Source organism: Lissotriton vulgaris, chromosome 1_1 (genome assembly GCF_964263255.1).
Source record: "Lissotriton vulgaris chromosome 1_1, aLisVul1.2, whole genome shotgun sequence".
Taxonomy (NCBI): Eukaryota; Metazoa; Chordata; class Amphibia; order Caudata; family Salamandridae; genus Lissotriton; species Lissotriton vulgaris.
In genome coordinates this window covers 665,042,739-665,062,319 of record NC_141685.1, presented here as the reverse complement: position 1 = coordinate 665,062,319, position 19,581 = coordinate 665,042,739, and the positions used below count along the sequence as shown (strand labels likewise).

The 19,581-nt window shown below is 45.3% G+C and overlaps 1 pseudogene; it reads right to left on the bottom strand.

Moving 5' to 3' along the window:
* Window positions 1-14,751, bottom strand: part of LOC147747622 (uncharacterized) — a 143,089-nt pseudogene extending 128,338 nt beyond the window's left edge.
* Window positions 14,752-19,581: the final 4,830 nt, after the last annotated feature.

Here is a 19,581-nt window from a genome sequence, read left to right as displayed (position 1 = left end):
AATTGGTGGCTGGCGGGCGTCGCTTATAGGACATTTAATACTTGGTTAGCACCAGCAGAAGTTGACTGCACAGTAGGCCGTGTCAATTACGACAGATACAGCCATTGGGTTACATATTTTAATTTGAAGGTACCAGCCAAATGGCTGTGTCTGCGCATGCTGATGACCTCTTATGTGGCATACATGTACATAATGGTGGGCTGAACTCTTCACTTGCCTACTGACAATGGTACGATTGGCACGTCCTCGACTTCAGCTGTTGTTTGCCATCTCTGTGAACTATCATGCCCTATTTTAAAGGGGTGAGGGCCCCAGCCTTCTATCGAGAGAAACTGGAGAAGCTGGTGGAAGAGGTCCTCCTCCAGTATGGCCAGCTCTATGGCTCACCCGAGGAGCAGGTAACTTCCTCAATACTTTCTTCACTTTGTCGGTCTGCATTGCTTCCTGTCTCCCAGGCTACGATGGGGCTATGGTGTCCAGTGTGTCATATAATATTTAACATGTTGAATTTGGGTGTCTCTGCATTAAACATCCATGTTATGGATAATAAGGCACTTTGCTTTGGGTACTTCACATAATCATTATGATGTTTGTTTAGGCACAGAGTATTCCTGGATAGCATGCACATTTCGGTGCATATGTTCTGTTGGTGCTGCGTTACACTTGTGCCACAAAATCCTGTTAGAGTGTGGTGGATGTTTCTATGCTCCAATGGTGGCCAGCATGGTTCGTGGGTGGTGTGGCAGGTGTGGGCAAGTGGGGAGTGGGTCGCGAAGATGAGTGGGGAGAAACGGTAAAAAAAAGAAAAAAAAGTACTTTGCCACGCTGGTCCTGTGTCTCTCCTCCTGCTCTCCTCAACAGATTGATGCACTGGAAGCACAGAAAGGGCTCCCGCGACCAATCACAATGCTGCAATTCAGTGTTGTGATTGGTTAGCACCCAGGCTCCCTTGGCCAATCACAACACTGCAATTCAGGATTGTGTTTAGTTATGAGTGTCCTGGTTCAATGCTAAACCAGGCAATGGGGGCCTGAGCTTGTTCCCCACACAGGCTGTAATGCTGCCTCCATGGAGAATGGGGACAATGTGCATGACTGGTTTGGGCAGCCTTTTGAGAGCCGACCAAACAGTCATTGCACACTTAGGAGTGGGCAAACTACTCTCCCACTGCCCTGCTCTGAGAGCAGAGCAGCCCGCCCACCCGCAAAGGAGCAGGAAGCATTTTCCAGTGCACAGCTTAAAAGCAATGGGGTGGAGCTCCTCCCCAAAAGCAGAGGAGCCGCCCCTTCTAGGCTGCCAGTCTGTGATGTTTATGTGTCCTGAAAAGAGCAGGTAAAGATGAAGTGAGGCATGTGTACAGTTGTTGTCCTGAGGCAGGCCAGATCTGTGGTCATAACAGTATGCTTTTGGAGATATCTATATATATACATGGCTCACTCAGAGTGCCACAGAAAGTTAATGTCACATTTAGCATGGCACAAAGATGTACAATCTTCTTTGAAGTGCAGTGTAAGTGTTGTAAATGTGGTTTGAATGCATACTGGCAGCAGAGGGCAATGGTAGATGCAGATTTGTACCCATCATTGGCCATGGCCATGACTTTAGGCTAGCCATGTGAGCAACAGGGTAAGTTCAATTTAGTCCTGCATATCCTTGTATGTTTCCAAAATGAGTCCCGTCCCCCACTCCTATTTCATGATTGACTGTGCATATAGTACTTTATGTATGTTCTCTGAGCTCAGCACCTGACCTGAAACTTCTTTAGTTTGACGCACACTGGATGCGTGTGATTTTATATGGGTCCTGATTTTTATTTCCACTGGTGTGTTGGTACTCTCCATATAGCTTGGTCTCCATATACCTTGCATTGTATAGGCCTAATGGTCATGTGGCATGCTGCCTGTCCTGGTAGTTGCTCAAGTGTAGTTCTGAAACTTGTTAAAAGACAACATATACAACTTTGGGGCACATGCATTAAGCTAATTACTGGTCACAAACGGGCAGATTCTGCGAATCGGCCCCTTTGCAACCCTTAATTAGCCAATATGAATTCATCAAGCCCAAAGTCATTCACAAAATAGGTAATCGTAAAATTTGCGATTACCTATTTTGCGTATGCAGTTTGGGAATCACAATATGTGATTCCTTAAATGCAATGCACAACGCAATCTCATGTTGAGACTTTGCAATAAGTAATTGCAAATTATCATCAACTTCAAGTTGATGGTAATTTGCAATTCCATAGAAAAATGCAAAAAGAAGTAAGTGGTGCTAAGCATGCAAGGAGTACAAATGTATCTTTTTAACATTTGTTACTTCTTTGTGCTAGAAGTCTAAAAAGTGCGGAAGAGCCCCACATTGACCCTTTTACTATCAGTTAAAATATCTTCCTTCATCTCTTGCTTCATTACAGGTCAATGCCCATCTGAAGCAAATATGCAGTCCGTGGAGTCTACAATCGGTGCTGCATCCACTGCAGGGAGAGGTGAGAGGATCTGAGACGCTGGACCAGGACCGTTGCATAAGTCCAGCGGGCATTCCTATCCAGGTTGTAGGACCGCGCACCAGGAGCTGACTTCCCTAATTGCCTGCATTCTGGCGGTGGCCTACCCAGAGCTCAATGGGCAGTTGAGAGCCCAACAGCAGCTATGAGGGGGTGCGTATTGTGTCAAATCTAACAGAGTGCGCTAACATTTTTCACCTGTTACAAGCAGCCGTTGCCCCATCAAAGCAGGTAACTCTCATCCTAAGGATGATAGGTGTTGTTGCATGTGTAGGTAGTGACGTTGGTGTATGATGTTTGGGGAAGACTTATGTCCTGTAGTCCTGGTCCAGAGCTGAGTGAAGTCATGTCATTCTTTAGAGTTGGCAGACACATGGCTGAGTAATGTGACAGTTCATCTACTTAAGTTTGATGTAGTGTGTGATGGCGACTACGTCTTCTTTGTGTCAGTAGTGGTGGACCCTCAATACTATGTATCTAGTCCTGGGTAACTGTTACATGTGGTGTGGCCTACAGTGCACATAGGATGCAGTTAATGAGCTATACTTGGCCATGGTACGTGGGATATGTGCAGCATTGGGAGATGACAACTAACACTGGATCCATCTGTATTTATGCCTACATGATGGCATGTGTACTTTTTAATATTTTCTAAATCATATGTGCAAGGACATGACCCATGATGTAAGGGTGTACATAGATTTAGGCTGAGGGTCCTTCAAATTTGTATGTGATTGCCAATGTGTAAAGGTAAATGTTAATTAATGCTGGGTAGGAATGCAGATGGGGTGTTTAGACGTAGGAGTGTTTATTAGATATAGTTAGAGACATTGGTGTATCTCATTAGTCATGTCCTAATATTGAGGCTATATATTTGATGGTATGTCCACTTAGAGTTGTGTCTCTCAAACCGTTCCTCGCTTGAATTGATGTGGGAATGTGGAGTCATATAGACCACAGATGTCCACTGTAGAAGTGCTTTCACTGACTGATAACATGCTTCAGGGAGTGACATGCCGATTAGGTGTGATCATATGTGATACCATGGTGTTTGTGTGTGGCAAAGATTTTTGGTAGCATTCTCTTTTGGACACAGGTGAGAGCCAGTGTTGGACCGAGAGCCAAAAGCAGCCCTGGCAAATTTTGTCATACCAGCCCCCTCATTGCATAGTCAGTTTGAGTCAGCTCCGTTTGGCTGCACAAAGGCTTATATTTTCATTGCACTGCTCTGCTGGCCTACAGTGAGAGCAGCCCAGAAAGATGAAAATTGCCCCCCGGCCTCCAGCCTACCAGGGAAACGTCAGATGTCCAATAAGGCCAGTCTGGCCCTGGTGACAGCTTATTGTTATGAACTGGAGCCTAGCTGAACCTCTTAAGCATTTCTCTATTCTATGTAGTTGTAAACATGGAACCTGAGGATGATGTTGCCACCAGGACCAATGTGGAGTGGGGATGTCGTTTGCTATAGGTGAGGTCTGGTACCATGGATAGCTTTGCTGCTGCTGACAGTAAACATATGTTACCTTCTCTCCATTTTTAGGTGAGCTTGTCGGTGTAGTGATCTGTGCCCATTTGATGATATTGTAGAGATATATTAGTACATTGAGTTAACACCTATTCCCACTGTCTTTTCAACATCAACAGAGACAAGTAGAGGATTCGTTGCGACATCGTTGGGGAGTGGCTCTGGTCAGGAAGCTGACACCGATGGAGTCAGTGGCCTGAAGGGTAAGGAGCATGCCCTAGAGGATCAAGATTCTACATCAACTTCTGAGTTGGCTTCCAGTGGCAGCTCCCTCGTGGTGGTGGACCCCCAGGACATGTGCCCACACCAACCTTGTCCACCACCCCCATTCCATCTGCACCCTCCCTTATTGCTCCCCGCCAAGTTGTCCGGCTCCACTCTCATAAGAAGCAGGATATCTCTTATGGTCCAGGCACCTCATCTCCTGCCCTTTTGCATGAGCTGCCTTTGGTGAGGAGAGTATTGACCTCCTGAGACCAATCAACGTTGGGCAGGATGCACTGCTGAATGCCATCCACGGGCAGTCAAACCTGATGCCTCAGATGCTGGAATTCTGGAAGGAATTCATAGTAAAATGTCTTCCCTAAAGAGGTTGTTTCAGGCTCTGGTCTCCTTACTGATTGCAGCCTTCCCTCAGCCCAGTCTCCCAGTCCACCTCCTGCCTCTTCCCTGTCCCAAATCCTTTTACCCATACCTATCCCAAGCAAACATAAACATTAGCAGGCACCCACAGCAGCAGCCACATGCGGCACACCCAACGCCAAACGCAGCAAAAAGGCAAACATGCACCCACTGAACAGACCTCACCACCCTCCCCAGCACTACCACATACAAACCCACAGAGCCAGTACCAACAACAGGCCCACCTATTCCACAGACACACACTACCTCTGCCTCACAAAGGCCACTCCTTATCATCCCACCTCCTGCGTTTCCCTTTGACAACACTCAGGTTTCCTTAGGACTTTCCTCTGCCACAACTATTGCCCCTGTTCCATAGTCGATCCAACTCATCCCAATACTGACTCCCAGCCCTCCCAAATCATATCGTTGAGGTGCCTGATCTGGCCTGCTCACTGGTTGCCCCTTCCTGGGAAGGTTTGCCTGGCAGTGTCATGTTAGGCAAGTGTAGTGATACAGCATTGTGCTGGGCCACTTTGGAAATTTGCACTGGCCATATGTCTTCCTTTTTTCTTTATAATAAAAACTGTTTACTAATTAATGCCATCTTAGTCCTGCTATTCCATTTCATGCTATTGGCTATTATGGCTTCCTTAAGTACATGCGAATAAAGTTGTGCAACTTTGAGCCAAATTGGTGGTCCATTGGAAGTGGTGAGTGTGAACTAACCTTTGCACCTGCTCTGGAGTGTCAGTGGATGAGGAAACATCTTCATTGAATGGATATGTGGGGTGAAAAGCAAATGGGGGTGACATTGGAATGTTTGTTCTTTCATTATGTAAGTATTTCAACTTGGTCATAGTCAACAACATTTCACTTACCCTTCTCGCTATTAAGTAAGTGTTATGTGTGTTGAAGTTAAATATTTATGTATCCACACATGGAGGGTGTCAACTTATCATTCCATTGTCTATTTCTGCGTGACCACGTGCCCATTTTGCAGTGTATACATTCAGCTACTTCCTCTAGAAGTGTGCCGCATGCTGTTACTGCTGTGTTTGATTTCCTAAGTTGTACCTAACCATTGCCTACACATGCCTGGCACTTGTACATTCTATTGTTTGCCCCTATACACTCCAGCTCCCAGATCCAATGCTCTTGGAATTTGTCAGGCATGCATAAATTGAAGTGTGGCCCACTTCCCAATACTTTCAGGGTTCCTCCTTCAAAGAGCGCTTCTATTGTGCACTTAGGATGTTCTTCCCACTGCTTCGATGTAATCCCATTGAGTGACATTGCCTTTGGTTGTGGGATATGTTTGAGAGTCGAATTTGAGGGCACATCCATACTGATGTTACTTTGAGCTCACGACGAGATCAGGAATGTCTGCATTATGATGGTTTCATATTCAATGAGGCTTCTTGGTTGGAGTTGGAATCACAAAGCCTCTTTGTAATTGTAGTCAATTCAATGTGACTTTCTTAAAACTGGAGAAATGGTGAACTGCGCGCCTGGTGTAGATAGGTAGTGACATGCCAAGCATGTGAGAAAGGTCAAGTCTGATGTATGATAGACATTGATAGGTATGATGTTGTGGAGGAGGTGGTGTTGTGGTACACAAATTAAATCAGAACTCACTATGACTTTGAAAAAACTGCTGATACAAGTGGATCACATTTGAAGATTGCACCTTTTCTCTAATTCTGTGTTATAAGTATTCAGAAAAGAAGGAGGGGGTTTCTCTAAAAAAGGCATGTTTTCTTAACTACACTGAGAGAAAACAAATGCTAAAATTGCAAGGACTCTTTGTGCACTGATTAGTTTACATTGGTGAACCACACCTCTGTCTGAATACAATATTGGGCCTGCCTTTTGAGAGACTGGGAATGACAGCTCTGTCTCATTTGTAAAACCGGCGGTAACAGAGCCCCATCTGCTTCTGGAAAGGCTGTTCATGCTCCCACTGGGCTGCTAGTAGCATCTGAGTAGCACAGACACAGCTCAAAATGATTAGCTTGCTGGTCAAACATGTAGCCAACAGCTGAAACTCCTTACCCTGCCATTGCCCTAGTGTTCGCCTACCAATCTGACCTTTTGTTTACTTTTGCAGTACCAATGCTTGGGCCGAATGATCATTTTGAAACAATACCAGCTAGGGACACTGTATACATATGATATCATTGGGGACCCCACCTCTCTTTCCTGGTTCAGGGCTAGGCATAGTTTTACAGAAGAGTCTATGGCTGATTTCGTCTGCGATTGAGTCTGTTTTTTATGTGATAGATAAGGTATAGCAGTGGCAGGATGGGCGAGATGGGCTCCATGTCGGCAAGGAATGTGTGGAGGTGAGTAGAGGTGAGTTTCTTCCTTATAGTTGTCCATTTCTGCTGTCTGAGATTGTGGTAAATAAAATTACCCGGACATTTTTCTATACATTAATAAAAATAAGGATAGCTCATAAAATGAGAGGCAGAGTCCGTGGTATCTGAGTCAAAAGGGCTTTAATTAGAATGACTCGAGTCATTGAGAATCGGGTTCCATCACCACCAAGGTTCAGGAAGGGATATCTACCGTTTTATTAACATCACACAATATATATAGTAAAACCACATAATTGCAATGAATACAGTAGGCGGAACACTCCAGGCGGAGCAAGTGAAAAGAGAGAGATAAGAACATATGGGCGTAAAAGAAGGCGTGTAAGGAGGCGTACACAAGGGTGTGCACTTGATGAGTCATAGAAGTGTCATAGGTGGGTGGATGCATAGAGGAGGTCTGCAGGGTCAGCAGAAACCTTTACCCTGTATGTGCGAGCAACTGTTCATGACGTGGAATTGACGTGTAACTGGGGAGAGCTGAGGGGCTGACTTTAGCACTAGTAGAGGAGTCTGGAGTCTGGGATGTCAGAACGACCTGCACCTTTGGCATATCTGATATCTTGTGTTTGGCGGATGTATTTTCTGAAGTAAAGGTCTCTCGAACAGAGACCGTTCATCATTAAATGCTAGTGCGTTCCTGCATTTCTTCGTACATTGCGCGGGGCCATGGGCCTACTATGGAACGGGTTCAGTAAATCACTTGCATGGAGACAGGAAGGCTAGGCCCCATGCTCTGCAGGCGGAAATATGTTTACCTATTTCACTAGACTGGAATGTGTTTTTGCGGAGGCTGAGCAGATAACTGTAGGCAAAATACCGTCTTGGCAGGCAGGCCAGGCCGGGCACCTCTCGGCTGGGCAGGGAGTAAGGTAGAGGTCAGGGATGCATACCTAAACTGCAGCTTTCAGAGACAGAAGAGGCTCGGAGCCTGAATTCAGGGCCTGGCTCGGCTGGGCCACAAAAACGTGTGCTTCGCGATATTTAAACGTGTACCATGTAAATGCATTGGCAACGTAGGCCTCAGTGCAGAATTAACGTTTCATTCATGGAAGGCCTAATAACTGACATGCTAACATTAGACGGAAATGCAGGGGTATTATTATGACAGGCACGGAAAGGGAATTACATGTTAACATGGAGACACATGGAGCATAGGTACGGGGATAGGGTGCGAGTGGGGGAACACACTGACCACATAAAATTCCTGTTTCCTCAAGATGCTATGGTTGGACTGCCACACTTACGCTGGCTGTGAGGCAACTTGTAATTGGGTGGGCGGTCCTCCTGGCGGTCCAAGCATCACACAGACTAATTAGACCACCCTCAGCTGCCATGCTCTGAGACCACTTGTGGTGTCAGTGAAGCAGCAGCATGACGACAGTGGTCCTCACACATCCACAGATTCAAGACGTAATAATAGGGCGGGCCTACCGCCAAGCTCACCACCATCATCCTACCCCAACAGGCACGGCGGTCCACAGATTGTCAAACTCATAACCAGTCCCTTTATCTTTTCTGTATGTAAAACATTTGAACATTATTTTACAAAATTATTGTCACTGGATCTGGAAAATTAATTACATTGATCCCAGTAGAAAAAAATTACTAAATAGAAAAACTTTCACATTTCTCACCCCTTAAGCTCCAGGTTATTAGTGGGCTCTATTAGCACTGATGAAAATCAATTAACAATATTCGTTTAGGTTGTGGTATTTATTCAATTCATCTTAATAGGTAACTTCAAACACCCTTCAACATATTTTGAGGTAGGCAGAGTGAAAGGAGGATCGAAAGGTAGAAAGAAAAGTAGTTGTCTGAATGCAGGAAGACAAATACTCAGATTGCTATTTAAAATTTATCACAATAACTATATATATTCACGAAAAAAAAAAAACAAAGGTTAAAGTGACAATATAGTTAGGTTAAAACTGTGCCTTAAGGTAACTATCACTCATGCTCCCACCATTCACTGCTAACCTACATATCACATCACTTATGACATATTCTATAACACCTTTGATAGCATCATTTTAAAATTTGAAGGCAACTCTGGGCATGGGGGGGGGGGGGTGGAGGGTGCGCAAGTTATAGTTACCTTACAGCACAAGTTAAAATTGCTTGAAATAACTACAATTGGTGAATTTCAGTGTTTTATTTTCCTTTAAGATTACACCTAACTGTAACATGACTTAAATGTTTGCTTTTTCAGTGAATTTATACTTTATTATATGGGGTTGGCTGCAGTAATTAGCCTGTCACCAGGCCCTGCATCGAAACCAAGCAGCCAAACAAAAACTTTGCAGAGTTGGAGACAGACATACAACAGTCCATAACAAGGCTCTGATATACAGCTGAAGAGGATAGTAGTCCAGCCAGTGCATTAAGAAAATATGGTAAGCTCTCCTGAGTCATCAATTTGATGACCCTGGAAACATTATTTTTTTAATGTTGCTTGGGGGCTGCTGCAGTTCCTTCAGCCTCCCAAAACATAAAACAAATTGATGACCTCTACATCTTTTAGGGACAAAACCAAAAACAAAATATATAGTGAAAGAATGTTGTGAGGTAATTTGGGGCGTAATTTGCTGGAGCAGTGAATAACAAATGGGCAGCTCTGTATTATTATGCTCTCTTTTCTGTGTGTCCTAGTGCCCATGCAGGACTTCCACATGATTTATTTTGTTTGGGAGCCGGAGGGAGCGCTATTGCCCCCATGGACCGAGCCCAGGTGACTCCCATGGCTGGAGCTATCTTTATTTCTTGCTGGTTTGTAGCAACGTGTCAACCCAGAAGCACTCACCCATAATGAACAAGATATTGGGGCCACGAGGGAAGCCTCAGGTCACCTGCAGCCCAGGCCAGCTCACCAGCAGCCATTATGGCAGGACTCTGCAAATCTGTTTAGTTGTTAGGGTGTCCCTATGTCCACCCTGGGCACCCACAATCCTGTCTTTGTGGAGGGCTGTGGGAGTAGTACCAGGGTCCTGTGGCTCCCAGCAGGCGTCCCAGCCAGCACCATAGTCGGTGCTGGAAGAAGCTGGCACCTTTTCTTTGCTCCTTCCTTTGGGCAGGAGCAAAGCTCTGTTCCCTGCCAGGGAGAGTGCAGGCAGAGTATGCTTGCACCCTCCTGGATGTGGGTTCCTCTGGATTCTGTGAAATATCACGCCCCTTGGTGTCCCACTGGGCTTAGGGTTTCCACCGAGCCTAACAAAGCTTGGGGTGGGGCTACTGCATGCCCCTTCTGTTATTATTAACTCAACCTTGGAGATGTTGTCCCTGGGGCTTCATAGAGGTTTGAGGAGGAGCTTGCATGCCCCCACCACTATACATTGTATGTGCCATCCCCACAGTCTCCGGCCCACCTCAGGTTTTGATTTAATTCATTGCATGGGAAGCCTAATCCTTAGCAAAGTCAAGGCAAAGCTGGAAAAAAACGTTCCTGGCCCCAGGCACAGGGAGTCAGGGTAATCTGACCATGCCCCTTTATGACCTTTTTGCATATTTTTTCTAGGACTCTGGACCAAGTCCTGAGTCCTAAGATGGCAACAGCCAGACCGTTGTTGATGTGGCAGCAAGTAGCCAACATAGCCTCTGCAGCACCTCTGCAGAGTGATATTTACAGGGTTTTTAAGAATTCATTTCTCAAAAACTACTGAATGAATGTATACCAAATCACAAAAAGCACTCTTTCTCGACCAAGATTAAGATTTTGAGCCAAATTTGGTGGAAATCTGTTCAGTGATGTGGGCTGTAGCTGTGCCTCACATTCCTATGAAAAAATATGGGAAAATGTGCTGTAATCCTCCCCCTTTTTCTCAGCCCCCGCTTGACTGATCACCCTGAATCTTTTAAGGAGCAAACTAGCTAAAACTTGAACTTCTTTTTACAAAGTTTCATACTGATTCATCAAATGGTGCCAAAGTCATCAGCATCATAACAAATGTATATCTTATTGAAACATTATCTTAACTATAACTGCAGAGTGGCAACTGCCACAGAGTCATATACACAATCATATGCACACACACATAAATGTGAGAATACAAACCAAAATACCCACAATTATTTTGCATAATCTAAAACTTTTCTATCTGTTAATAAATATAATACGCTTAAACCATGAAAACATAAAAGAAGTGCATCAATATATTAGATCAAAAATTAACATTGCCCACCCATTAACATAAATAAAATATGATATCACTTATGATTTTGGAGCTGAAGTTCTGGTCAGTGAATGACAATCCGAAAATTAGAATCCCCAAAAATATTGATAAAAACAAATGGAAAAGATTTATGAAATATAAAAAAGAACATTCAATATAAATCTAATAAACAAAGGAATCCATCCAAAACCCAAAAAGTTTGAAAAAAAAGTAAAAAATGATTTGGGGAAAAAAAAATTGTTGCTACAATAATACTTCGAGATTAGGAATAAAGTCTTTCATCTCTAAACAAAAAACATGTAAAGGAAAACAACCTGCTAACCCACTACAAATACATGTACAACAAAGCACAGTAAAAAAAACTATTAGAATCAATGTTAAACTTTTTGATAACATGTATAAAGTACATATAAAAAGTGAATTTTACAATAAGCCAACTGCAAGACCATGAACTAACATATGCTACACTAAAAAATCCACTTAAACAACATTTGGGTACAAGCCCTTGCCTAAATAAGTCTAAACATCTTCCCCCATCACTAGACACTTAAACAATATGTTTAAAATGTCTTACTTAAACAGGACTCCAGCAAAGGGAAAATACAACCCCAAACTCAAGAAATAGCCCAGAATGACAAAGAAAGAGTATAAGGTCAAGGATAAAAAAAAGTGGAAAATTAAAATAAAAAAGACTCCTGTCCATAGAAATCAATATTAAACATGTCATTGTATTTACAAATTTCAGTATTCCATAAAATGTTAAAAATATTTTATGGCAAAGTATATCATAATAACTGTGAATAAAAATGTAAAGTATTTTCCCCAGCACCTTCTAAAATATTAGAATGTTTAATAAATGCATGTAATAGAGGAAAGTACATTTTACTGTAGTAATCTTTGAAAATTGTGTAAATACAAATCAAAATGTATGTACAATACAACTTTATATTATGTGTAATTATTATTCTCAAGTAAAAAAATGCCTTTTTCTTTGAAATAAAAAAAATATATAAAAAATGTGTTAAAATTATTGAGAAATAATGCGCATCAAAAATCATATACATTAAAAGATGTCTAAAAAATAAACATATCAATACAAGCTAAACAAGCATTTACAATGCAACGGTTTCGCCTTTGACAAAGTTAGAGCCCATGCATCCTTCCTCACACCCATGCATCCACAACCCTGCGCATCACTCCCTGCGCACATCCCCTGCAACCACCCCCGGTCAAGTGCCCCGGTGTACATCACGGACAGATGCCACCACCACCCATGGCCCCACCCTCGGACCCCCCAACAAACTCTCTCTTACCTCAGGGCCGGAGACACCTGCAGGGCAAAGAGAGACATTAGAGGGTGGGGAGTGAGAGTTGTCGGGTGAGAGGGACCGAAGCCCCTCAGGATAGAAGGCGTGTGGAACGAGATGGGGTGTTTGAAGAGAGAGGGGGACCCCGTCAGCAGTTAGTTTCCTCGGGGCGGGGGTTGGGGCCCGGCTCGAACACCAGCAGGGGAGGATGGGTACAGGGGCTGATGGGCACCGCTCGGGTCTGGTGAGGGGGCGTGCAGACGCGGGGGGCACAGAGCTCTTCAGGACCTCTTTTCTTATCACGGTGCTGGAAGAGAGAGTGGGGGCCGGCGTCCTGTAGTCCAGGGGGCGGGGGGGGGGGGCTCAGTGTCCGTGCACTCCACTCTGCGTGTGCTGCTGACCAGCCTTTACAGTGCTGTCAGCGCGCGACTTACACAGCTGCTAAAATGCATGTTTTTAATTTTACCGGCCTTGCTGCCCTTTGCACCCAAGAAGGCATTGCTGGGGCGGACTCCCGTGAAACTGCACGCAGAGGGCCCTCCAGTAAGGAGTAAAAACTGCTAGGACCCTGGGCGAGGAACTCCAGAAGAGAACAAACTGTAGCTCTCCCCTGCTCCGACACATTACATTGCAGCTGTAGCCGTCCACTCTCCGTCCTGCCAGCGAGACGCAAAGCTAGCCGGCGAGGCTCTCAGCTTTGAGACGCACTCCCAGGCACAAGGTTTCGCATGATTGAGAGTGGGGGGCAGGAAGAGGGCACTCCTCACCGGCCCAAACACATTGCAGTCTCTTTGTCTGCAGCCATCAGAGACAGTGCCTCGCGCACGCGTTACAAAGGACAGGAATCTGAGGGTGCTTTTCACTGATAACCTCCTTTTTTCCAGCTCAAGAACGATTTCACAATTGCTTTTACATTGTCTGCTTGTTGAGGGAATGGTTCTGCTGTTAAGAGAACCTCAGACATGACCTTGACCTTTGCAGTGGATTTCTGCAGGTACCCCAGCTTACAATCAGCAACAAAGAGAACAACTGACCCCCACTAAGAATTCATTGGTATTACGTGAATAAGCACCCCGTTTTGACAACTAATTGGTTAAATCCAGATAAAAAAAATACCCACACTGCTTTCAAACTCTTAGATCTGGCACTGCCTGCAGTTCTCGCAATTCGATTCCAGTGGATTTCCTCTCGTGGCTACAAGTCTCAAATTTCCCAGGTCTATGCGAGATACTTTAAGTCTCAAGTCCCTAAAGTAATCAACAAAAAAAGACCAAGTATCAGAACGCCAAAGAAAAAAAAAACGTTGTGAAAGTTTTTCCAGCATGGGCCTCAAACTGAGCGGCAGCTGGTAGACAAGCAACGGCCGGTTATTGGGAGAGATGGACTGGCGAGGGGAGTCAGCAACGAATGGGTGCCCCCAAAGGTGGCGGGGTGAGAGGGAAGGGGCGAGGGCTGTCACGGAGTGTATACTACATGCGGGTAGTAGGCCATATGGTAGTGAGACGTACAATCCCCCCTCACCCCCCAGAAAAGCCATGGACCCTTGCCTGCTCCTCACCTGGAAACGCAGTCTGCCCTTGTCGGGGGAGGCGGTGGTTTCCTGCTGCCCGGGCTCTGCTGCTGCGTCCCCTTCGGCTTTCTGTTCTGGCTTCTTCTCTTCCTCCAAGCTAGCCTCCTCCTGCCGGTCTGCGCGGCCTCCCTCCGCGGGGCTACCCTTCTCCTCTGCGGGCCGCGCCCCCGAGCTCTCCCCGCTCTCGGGTTTCCCCTCTCCGCCGCCCTTGGCCTCCGCGTCCTCTTCCTCCGTGAAGGTGGGGAGCCTGCGGGAAGCGACGGGCGAGTACACCGCGGCGGTCCGGGGGAAGCGTACGGTCTTGGGGGGCGAGGAGGCCGGGGTCCCGTCGGGCTCCTGCGGAGCCTGTCACCACACGCCCCGCCTCCGGCGGGACAGGGTACGGGGCCCCAGCGAGCACTGCACCGAGGCGTCCTGCCGGGGGTTCACCTGCACCCCCACATCGCGGGTGTTGGCCTTGCGCAGGCGCGGGGTCAGGTTGGGGTTCACCTGGGACAGGATGGCCTTGAGCTGCGCGCGCTGGTAGTTGTCGAAGTACTCTCCGGTGTCCGCGTAGGAGGTGAGGTAACCCCGCTGCCTCCAGCCGCCGCCCTTGCCTTTGGGGTTCAGATACCTGTAGTTGTACGGCGTGTAGGCCGAGTACATGTAGCTGTCCATTGCCTCGTCCGATATCGTAGCCATAGTGTCTGGCCCCGAGCCCGCCCCTGAGGCCTAATTAAATAAGGGCGGCAGGTGAAGTCTGCAAACGGCTCAATTAAGACATGGAATTGGAGTTTGGCAACCCCACCTGCAGAGACAGACCCCAGACTCGCCATAAGCGCATAGCAGAGCTTATAGTGGATAATACAAACTTGTTTTAGCCCAAATCTATATTTAAAGTCTGCAAAATGTCTCCCTTAGCTGAACCCGCGCGCCTTAATTGAAGTAGTGCAGTGCTTATTTTAACTTTACACGGGAGGCAACTTTGTCTCATGAAATTTATCTCTCTAAACACATTTTGCCTTAAGGTTTCTAGTGGCTCAGCAATGCACCTAATTGATAGGGCTACAGTATGTTACGTTAAAATATAGTGAATTATTATTTTCTTTAAATGGATCTATGTTGTCCTGATTTTCCTATGGTGCCCGCTGTCGTTGTTTATTGTTAGAATAGAACTTTGAAATTAATTAAAGATTACAGGTGCCTAGTTCGAACATAATTTTAGTTGTGTAGAGACAGGCCACTATTGCTAAATTATAATCGTGATAGCAGAGTTCTTAAGTTTTAAGTCCATGCGTGAGTAGTTAACTCAGTCCATGCGTTTTCTTTGCATTGTGGGATTTGCAGTCATGATTTCACACGGGCCCGGCAACGTTACCAGTCCCAAAATGCATAGTAAAACTATGGGGCTGCATTAGCTGCTCCGGTATAGACGTGGAGAACTTGAGAGCTCTGCGCTTGCTTGCCAACGCATGAATTCTACAATCAGGGACGGTAAAAGGGGGCTAGGGGAGGGGCGCAGAGGAGTCACTTACCAAGTGTCAGGTGTGGGGTTGTTCGCCCAATTATGTGTTCTTTGCTTTGCGTTCTTGTATCTGTATTTTTTTTAGCATTGCGCTTGTGGCTCTACAATTAATAGACCGCAAGAAAAACAAGTCAGGTCCCGGGCCGCGCTGTGATTGGCTGACGTCACGGGGGTGTCCCGGCCGGCAGCCAATCACAGCGCGGCCCGGGAATGACGTCACGGGGGTGTCCCGGGCCGGCAGCCAATGGCAGCGCGGCCCGGGACAAAGGGGCGGGGCTTAAAAAAAGCACCAGAAACGCCCCCGAATCGCGTTTTCGAGAGAAAACGCGATTGACAGCCTCTGCCTCCCAATGGCTAGCCTCCATTTATGGAGCTAGCCAATGATAGGCAGAGGCGGGTCATCAGCCCAGATAGAACTCAAGAGGTTTTGCTAGCGCATGCGTACTTCGTACGCATGGCTAAGGCAAAACCTAAAAATGATTTATAAAAATTATTCAAATACCAAGGAGCACCACACTGTGGAAAGTATTGGACTTTAGAAAGCTCAAATATACTATTTGCACTAGGTGTCAGCGGTAAACTCCGCTGGCGGAACTTGCAAAGTTATCCACGCTCCACGCTTTGAGTGGAGCATAGCGGTCGGGAAACTACTCGGGGTGGATGGAGCTTGTGGGGCTGCCCTGTGTGGAATTCTGCAGAGTTCTGCTCTGCCCTTCCCCTAGGTCCCCCTGCAATGAAGTGTCTTGTACTGTGGACAAGATGGCCTCACACTCAGGCCTATTGTCCAGTGGAGGGCCATTAACTCACTAAAGCACCTTCTCAGATTGCAGTGAGTTCACATGTGCGCGGTGCCTACTCTTGATGATTCATCATAGACAGGAGTCTGTTTTCTATTTTAGTAAGGGCATCAATAATGCAGGTGTTGTGACTGTTGGCAATATTTTTCGCATTTATTCCAGGGCTGATCCTGTCTCTCCCTCCTGCTCTAACTCCTCCTGTTCCTGTCAGCTACTGAGGGCGCACAGCAGTTAAACATGACAAGAAGCACGCAAGCCCCACCGGTTGCCCTACCAAAATCATCCTCATGATGTCCTTGCAGACTTCCTTCATGGCCAAACTGATGGTGCACTCTTTGCTGCTGGGGACACCGGTCCCTACAACAGTCCAAATGGTGCCACTGCCAGCCCTCCTGAACTCAGGCTGCCCCTGAAAGTGAAACCCTGGCTGTGATAACTGCAGCCTAGGGAGCTGCGTGGTTGTACTGGAGCAAGTGGGACATGTGGGGTGAAAAAATGTCTAAGTGTTTCAAAGCCTGATGGTGTCCCCTGCCCAGCCATGCTCAGACCGTACTCAATGCCTGTTTGAGGGTTTCAAGAGCTCTGGGGCATTTAAAGACATTTGGTTTCAGCTCTGAGCTCTCCTTTTTTCCCCATGAATTGAGGGAAGAGGGGTGCACGTAACATTAGACACTTACTGTATAAGGAGGTCAGGAGAGCTGGTCTTAACTCATGTGCCACACAGGCTGTTTGATTGCAGATTTGAATTTTAAATGTTTGAGTTTCTGCTAGCGCTTTACTCAGCTTTGAAGGAAGTACCAAGCGGCTGCTCACTTGTTCACCAGGATGATCTCAGGTAACCACACCTTGTCATTAGGGACTCAAATTACTTCAACACGGTGGTACTCTGATTTATTGCAGGCCAAACAATAGTCCTCCCGCTGCTGAAGAAACCCAGAAATACACCAGGAGTTACTGACTCTGTCCTAAGTTTGTCTTAAGTCTGTCTTAAGTTTGTCTTCAGTCTGTCTTAAGACAAAATCCTAACTTCTGTGAATACCAAAAGTAGTAAGTTTAGGATTTTGTCTTAACTTAGTTCTGTGAATCAGCCCCAAAGTGTTCTGCCAAAATAATTCACATGGTGGTGACCCATGTTTGATGTATTGCATTTTTTAAGGATTCTTTCTAGTGCTTTTCTTAAGTCAATCACACGACCTCAGTAACATCTCAAGAAATGAAGACCTGAGGTAGATGGAGACCCGGGGTGGGCTGGCCTGGCAAACTGCACTGCCAGTACCTGTCAAATATGGTTCTATTTTTTTTTTTTTTTGATATTTATATGGTGGCAAATATTAACACTTTTAAACCTACAACAATATAACATCCCTTTTCTTTCTAAGAAGGAGTATTGATTTGCAGGAAAACAGGTGTGAGGAGTATTTTTTGATCTGTGGAGAAAAGTGACATATTTTGATATTGTGAAGGTGTACTCACAAATGTTTTGGGGACCTTACACTCACCAAAACGTCAGCAATTGCTCTGAGACATGCTCCCAATGCATTATGGTTAGAAGAATATATGCCCCCTAGCGGAGTTATAATACTAAATTAGTCCCCCCAGCACTGTCCAGCACATGCTCAGAGGAACAACCCTAGTGGAGTTATAATACTAAATTATCCCCCCTGCCACTTTCCAACCCCTGCATGAAGGATACCCCCAGCTGAGTTAGTTTGGTCAATTCGCCTCCCAGTCACTGGCCAGCTTGGGACTTTAATTAGTATCAGTAACCATTAAATTCAAAATGGTGGTCAGCAGCATTCATGCATTTTTCTGTGATAAATCGTTTTGAGCTTTTTTGCATTGTGGTTTATGTTCCAGGCCAACAAGGACAGACATTTTGCTTTGGGAAATGCAGAATATATAGTAAGGTAGGACTGCAGCAGCATGAGCACACCGCAGTGCGCATCTCCCAAAAACATAAGAATAGTGCTGTGTGACAAATGCATGTATTTGCACCACTCTGTTACTGTGTTTGGCATATATCCCAGCTCCACCTTCGTAAAATGGTTTGAAAAATACAGTTTTTCAAAGTATTTACTTTTCAATAATTTGTAGGTTTTGTCCATTTGGTGTTGTAAAGGTAATCCCTGTTAATGTATGTGTTATAATGGCGTTCATTGTAGCAGTGCTTTTAATCATTCCCTGTGTGCTGGCGTGATAATGGGGTTTGTTACAAAACCTTGCATTATTCGGGCATTGTCATTATTCTACTGCCATTTTAAAAACATTAGTTGTAAAGGCTTCCATTACACATGTCTCAATGTGTCACTGGGACCAAGCTGTACTTGCCGATGAGCCCATAGATAGGGCGAAACCAGTCCTGGGTTGCTTGTGTTCCTGTTCAGAGAGACCCTGACTTAGCAGTTCGGGCTGGACTGTTCCCATGAGGAGCAGGGTCAAGACGGATTTGCGAATGGCTGAGTCAAAACTATTGTGGCACGATGAGCAAACAGAATGATGGGTTAGAGTGCTACCCCAAGCGATTGCCAGTAGTCAGACTTATTGCAAGCATCCTCCCATCACCCTTTGTGTGTTTCAATCATTGTACAGGACATAACAGGGATGCCTGATGTATAGTTTGAAATTTGTACTTCAGTCACACTTTCTATTACAAATTTTTTAGTGCAAACAACAGCCCATGGATAAAATTGTTAATTTATGACATTTTTTTTTTTGCAAACTATCCGTGGCTGCTTAATGTGCTACTGCATTTCTTGCTAACAAAAATGATGCAATGTGAGTGGATTCAGCTTTGTGTATAATACAATGGTTGTATCCTTTATTTACTCCAAGTAACACACCCTTTGCATCATTTATTTGCTTTCGATTTTTGGGCAAAAAGATGATAAATTCTGCTGTTTTTGTAGCTCTAAATCAGGTGGTGTTGCTTTGTGTTGTGTGACAATTGACCCAAAACCATAGTAACTTTGCTTCGAAATTCGAGAATTAAATTATTTTGCTTGCATGAAAACGAATTCCATCAGATCAATTGCTAAAATATAAATAGGACAGAAGAGAAGGTACTGTACACCTCCTTTATTTCATTCCCCAGTGAAGATCTTTGCAGGATAAGCAAAGAAATTGACCGTAGAAGATAGCTTGTTATCATTTAGAACAATTGGTTTCCAGGGAGTTATGTTCGCAACGGCCAGCATCATCGGTAGAGTGCTG